This window comes from Sinocyclocheilus grahami, unplaced genomic scaffold, assembly GCF_001515645.1.
Source record: "Sinocyclocheilus grahami isolate Dianchi unplaced genomic scaffold, SAMN03320097.WGS_v1.1 scaffold182.1, whole genome shotgun sequence".
Taxonomy (NCBI): domain Eukaryota; kingdom Metazoa; phylum Chordata; class Actinopteri; order Cypriniformes; family Cyprinidae; genus Sinocyclocheilus; species Sinocyclocheilus grahami.
The window spans coordinates 660,526-666,224 of record NW_015505361.1 but is presented as its reverse complement, the minus strand read 5'-3'; the positions used below and the strand labels follow the sequence as shown (position 1 = coordinate 666,224).

The window sequence follows — 5,699 nt, the reverse complement described above, 5'->3', positions numbered from 1 at the left end:
TATATGTATATATATATATATATATATATACAGATAAATAATATATATAATTAAAATAAACAATCTAAATGTCAAAATAATAAAATATGAAAACTATAAAAACTAAGTATAAATAATACAATATAAAATATTTTTACAAATGTATACAAATTAATTATAAATAAAAAAATTGTAAATAAATAAAAATAGTAAAAAATACTAAAATTTATAAAAAACTATATATACATATTTAAGGCAAGAGACTACAGGCAAAAACGTTATGTTTTTTTGGTCAATTTTGGGGGCTATTTGGCTTTGACTCATAATGTGTTTTTACAGAATGGTTGAAAGAAAACATCCAAAATGTTTATTTATTTACTTATTTATTTTTTATTACATTTTATTACATTTACACCAAACTTTAGTTTTATTTCTGTCATTTAATTGTATACAGTATTTTATTCATAAAAAGAGAGGGAAAATATATTTTCTTCTGTCTGTTGACAGCATTTTCTGATTTATGGACTGATAAAAAGAGAAATCCAAAATCTCTCAATAAAAACCTTTCAATCTAATATGTTCAATCAAAATAAAAATTTTGAACCTAGTTTTGTCCAGTGTTCAGATTTCTGTTCTGGACCTAACAAAATTACAAAAACATTTGACTGAAATTCAAATAAAAATGGAAAATATCATAAAACTAATAAGTAAACTCTAACAGTATCTCTATGATACTAAAATAAGACAGTGTTTTATCATTAGAAATTATGTGAGGTTGGTTAATTGTCATTTAGCAGCAGAAGTTTATAGTTTGTGGGTCACTGCGATCTAAATTAAGCCCAGCAACCTTTATGAGACCTTTGTGAGTCCTGCGTCCAGCCCAGGGCTTTATTCTGCATTTTAAATGGCTCATAATAATGAAAAGCACGATTTGTTTTATTTAAATAAGAGCTTGATGTACTATTTTCCCAGACCATTTATTGAAATTAAGTTGCAGAAACAACTCATTCAGGACAAAAATTGTTACATGAAAAGCTCCAGTGAGGTAGATGCTACTTCTTATCCTCTTACTTCAAGAAAGCACAGCAGGCGAAGCGTTCAGCAGCAGCTTACCTGGAACAGACGAGTCTTTTGAAGAGAGACGCAGATCTTGCGCTGCGCCTTCATGTGCGATGGACTCTATAGAGACCAGTCACGGCCTGTCATGTAAATTCATCAATTCCCCTTCATCCCGCTCACACGGTAACCTGTTGTAGCCATGGATACCGCTGCAGGATGCTGGGATGACTTGTTTATGAACGTAGCATCAAAACAGAAGCTTTTTTTTTTTATTTGTATCAGGGGATAAATTAATAATTCACCTTATTTGTTTTTTTTGTTTTTCAGCACGTTTCTGGACTTTATATGAATGATACATCAGTGCATGCAATACTTTTTATTTAGTTTCATATTTTGATATTATTATTATTATTATTATTATTACTACTACTACATTTAACTTAAATACTAATTTTTTTAAATTTCACACTGAATTTTTTGTTGTATATTATTATTATTATTATTATTATTGCTGGTTATTACTATTTTTCTTAAAAACCTTATTTTTTATTTTACAGTGAAATATTAAAATTCAATAGTAATGACAAACAAAATAAGAAATATTACTCTTATAATATCTTTATTTCGTCTATTATTGTTGTTGTTGTAAATCTTATACAGATTTATTATCACATAATGTTTGTCTAAATTGTGCAACCCTTCAAAATAATAATAATAATAATAGTTGTTTTATTATTATTATTCATTTCAAATATTATATTAAAAAATTATATTAATTAATATATTATTACCTTATTATTATTATTAATAATAATAATTACTATTGTTATTATTAAATTTATATAAAAATTCTCAACCTTAAATTTGTGTCTGTGGTTGAAAACGTTCTATCATGGGGATAAAACCAGAATTGACCTTATTTATTTTCTCAGCATGGTATTTCAAAGAAAAACAAATAACTAAGCCTCATAACTAGTTTGCTAAAATTAGCAGCACACGTTCTGTGAAGACACATCGTGGTCTGCAGCTATTCAGTACGAGTGCAAACGTTCAAGGCCGCGATTAGCCCAGGATTTGGCTGAAATGGCTCGCATGGAGAGGGAAAGGGAGAGGCAGAAGGCAAAATAAATGTTTAGAAATTATAATTAAGCGGCTGACATCTCTTTTGGGACATAAATTATTCATGTTTATTTGGAAAGAGAATTTGCATGTGGTGTTGGGGAGAACGGATGCGCCGTGTGTGTATGTGTGTGTGTGTGTGTGTCTCACCGGAGTGAAGTGATTTGTGAACTGACAGATGATGTTCTGATGAACTTTTACAGGCAGAAGGCAAAATAAATGTTTAGAAATTATAATTAAGCGGCTGACATCTCTTTTGGGACATAAATTATTCATGTTTATTTGGAAAGAGAATTTGCATGTGGTGTTGGGGAGAACGGATGCGCCGTGTGTGTGTGTGTGTGTGTGTGTCTCACCGGAGTGAAGTGATTTGTGAACTGACAGATGATGTTCTGATGAACTTTTATCTGAGTGCTGCTCATGATCGCAGTAAATCATTCAGGCCTGTGTGTGTAAAACCAAGCTATTTGATGTGTTATAATGTGTGTATGGAGGTTTTTATATAATCTGCATCACTTCCTGGAACTAAAAATTCACTTCCTGTGCTCTTTCAGAAGATGACGGGCAGTGAAATCAGTCTGGCGTATCTGAACCGGATCAGCAGATGTTCTGTCTGCTGCTGTCAGAACAAACACAGAAATAGATCTGGTGTCACACAGAGTGAAGCACTGTGTTGGTTTAACGTTTGGAAATGAAGAAATTAAAACCATAATATCAATGTTAGAATAAATGTTAGCCATTAATGTTAGTATTGTCATTTTAAAAATGTGATGTAAAATAAAATTATTATTATTTATTATTATTAATAATAGTCATAATAATTGATACATAATCACAATTTTTGGCCAACCCTGTAAAATGATGATTATTATTATTGCTATTTTTCCTTACTTTCTTAATTTTTTCCCCCACTGAAATATTACAATAGTAATTATTATTATTATTATTAAAGTCATACAGATAAATAATCACAATTATTTTAAACTTTTTCTTATACTGTTATATGTTTTTATTTAATAATAAAAATAATAAAAATAATCACAATAAAATAATAATATATGATAATAATACACAAAACAAATGTTTTAATTGTGCAGCCCTACAAACAAGAACAGCAAACCTGGAGCTTTTTTAAATGGCATTTTAAACAGCAATTTTTAACAGAAAAAAGTAGATTTAGCCCTAATGTTGTGTGTGTGTCTGTGGCAGAAAACATGTTCTCCGTGTCATATTGTGACACATACAGAGCTCCTCTGAAGCCACAGACGGTCAGTCAGCTTCTCTGTGTGTGTGTGTGTGTGTGTGTGCTCTGAATACGATCGGTGGACAGAGCCTGATTAAAAATCAACACACACTTGCGAGGTCAGCGTGTGTGTGTGGTTTGTAGGTGAGCCGTCACAGTCGATGGAACAGCTTCATTGGGATGCGCACCTGAAACATGGGCAGGTCGGTGTGTTTTTCATTCAGGAGGAGAGCGAGAGCTCTTCAGTGAGTATGAATCAGTGAGCTTCTACTGCAGCATGGAAGCAGTGAGTTTATTCATCTTCATGTTGTTCCAAACCATAAAAATTGCACATTAATGTATTTCACAAATAACGAACATTAGGATTTACAAGTTCTACCTGATAAAATGTTTTAGAGCTGGCATTACTCAAAAAATGTAGAAACATTTAAAAAAAATTCCATAGCATTTTAAGATCTTATTTATTCACATGCCTTTTCCAGATCTAGAAATCATACTTCCTCATACCAGAGTTATTTTAGTATCAATTAGATATTAGTTTTTATTTATTATAGTTTTATTTTTATGCTTTCTGTTTTAATTTTACATTTTGTTAGTTTTAGCCATTTTAAGTTTTTTTTTTGGTAAAGTTTTGTGTGTTTTTGTCTTTGGCAATATTATTATGTTTGAATATGTCAGTATAGTTTTTGTTGGTTTTTTTCTGTTTTATTTTCAGTTATTTCAGTTCATCAAGTTAAATGTTTCCTTGGAAGCTAGCTGAATTAAAACAAACGTTTTTATATTTTATTTTATTTCAGTTAACATTTATTTTGTTTCAAGTAACAAAAGATATATTTTATGGTTGTAGTTTTAGTTAATAACCCTGCCTCATACTGCATATCCAGGTTTTCTAAGACCATATGAATCCTGGTTCTTCAAAAACAAAAACAGTGTTTGAGGAGGTCAAGTACAATAAGAAATATCTTGGATTGTGATCTAATTTTAATACTTGTTTTGTTTTGTTTTAAATCGTTTCAAGTTTAATTTGTTAATTCATTTTTATATGTTTTTAGTGACACAGTCAGCCAATCAGAAAAGATAACGTGTCATATACAGTTATGAGGAGCAGCATTTTGAGCCAATGAACTGTAACCATGGGCAGAGCTACTCTGCATGATGCTGCAGAAATCCACTTCATTGTTTGTTGAGAGTGAAACTCAGATTTGTATGGCAGAGGAGCTTGTATCACTTGTTGCTATATCGCTTTAAGTCTGTAGTCATAATCAGCTTTATATAAACACAACAGACGCCTGTTCTGCCCTACGACAGCAAAACACAATAGCTATGCTGGCTGTGTGTGTGTGTGTGTGTGTGTGTGTGTGTGTGTGTTCTCTCAGGCAGTGCCACAGGCAGTTCATCATGGAGCTGGTGTTCACAGTCTCATTAGACTCATCTCTCTATGGAAGGAAACAGCCCTCTGTCTCTGTCTCTGTGTCTTTATTGTGTTGTTCAGAGGATATTAGCATCTGCTGCTTTTTACAGCAACAGCTGACAGAGTGTAAAAACTGACAAAGTTTGAAAACTCACCTTCATGCAGTATCAGCACAGTCACAACGTATTCATTACATCACAAATAAAACACAACAAATGAGAACCGAATCAAAATTTGACGGATCTGTTTGTCCATGTGCATAAACTCACAGGTCCGTGTGTGGTTTCTGTGTTGGATTATAGCTATGCATATTCATCTGATGCATAATAATATTATTGTATTATAATAATAATGTTAACACAAGAGAAATCATACAAATGTAATGTTATCTTTTAGCCCTGAATAAGCTATTTCACATAGCATGTGTTTACATATAGTCCACAAGTCAAAATATTCAAATGAGAACCGAATCAAAATTTGACGGATCTGTTTGTCCATGTGTATAAACTCACAGGTCCGTGTGTGGTTTCTGTGTTGGATTATAGCTATGCATATTCATCTGATGCATAATAATATTAATGTATTATAATAATAATGTTAACACAAGAGAAATCATACAAATGTAATGTTATCTTTTAGCCCTGAATAAGCTATTTCACATAGCATGTGTTTACATATAGTCCACAAGTCAAAATATTATCTGGATTTTTAGATATATGATATGATATGATATGATATGATATGATATAATAATGTAATTTAATTTTCAAACTGACAAATAAAGTCATATTTAGTATTTTTTAAATATTTTAATGCATGTACTTTACTTGTTCAGCTGTTTGATTATGCACTGTTATACACACACACACACACACATATATATATATA

At 31.1% G+C, this 5,699-nt stretch overlaps 1 protein-coding gene across 1 annotated transcript in view; it reads left to right on the top strand.

Moving 5' to 3' along the window:
* Positions 1-5,699, top strand: part of LOC107594389 (potassium/sodium hyperpolarization-activated cyclic nucleotide-gated channel 4-like) — an 88,076-nt gene that overhangs the window by 67,336 nt on the left and 15,041 nt on the right. The window lies entirely within an intron of this gene.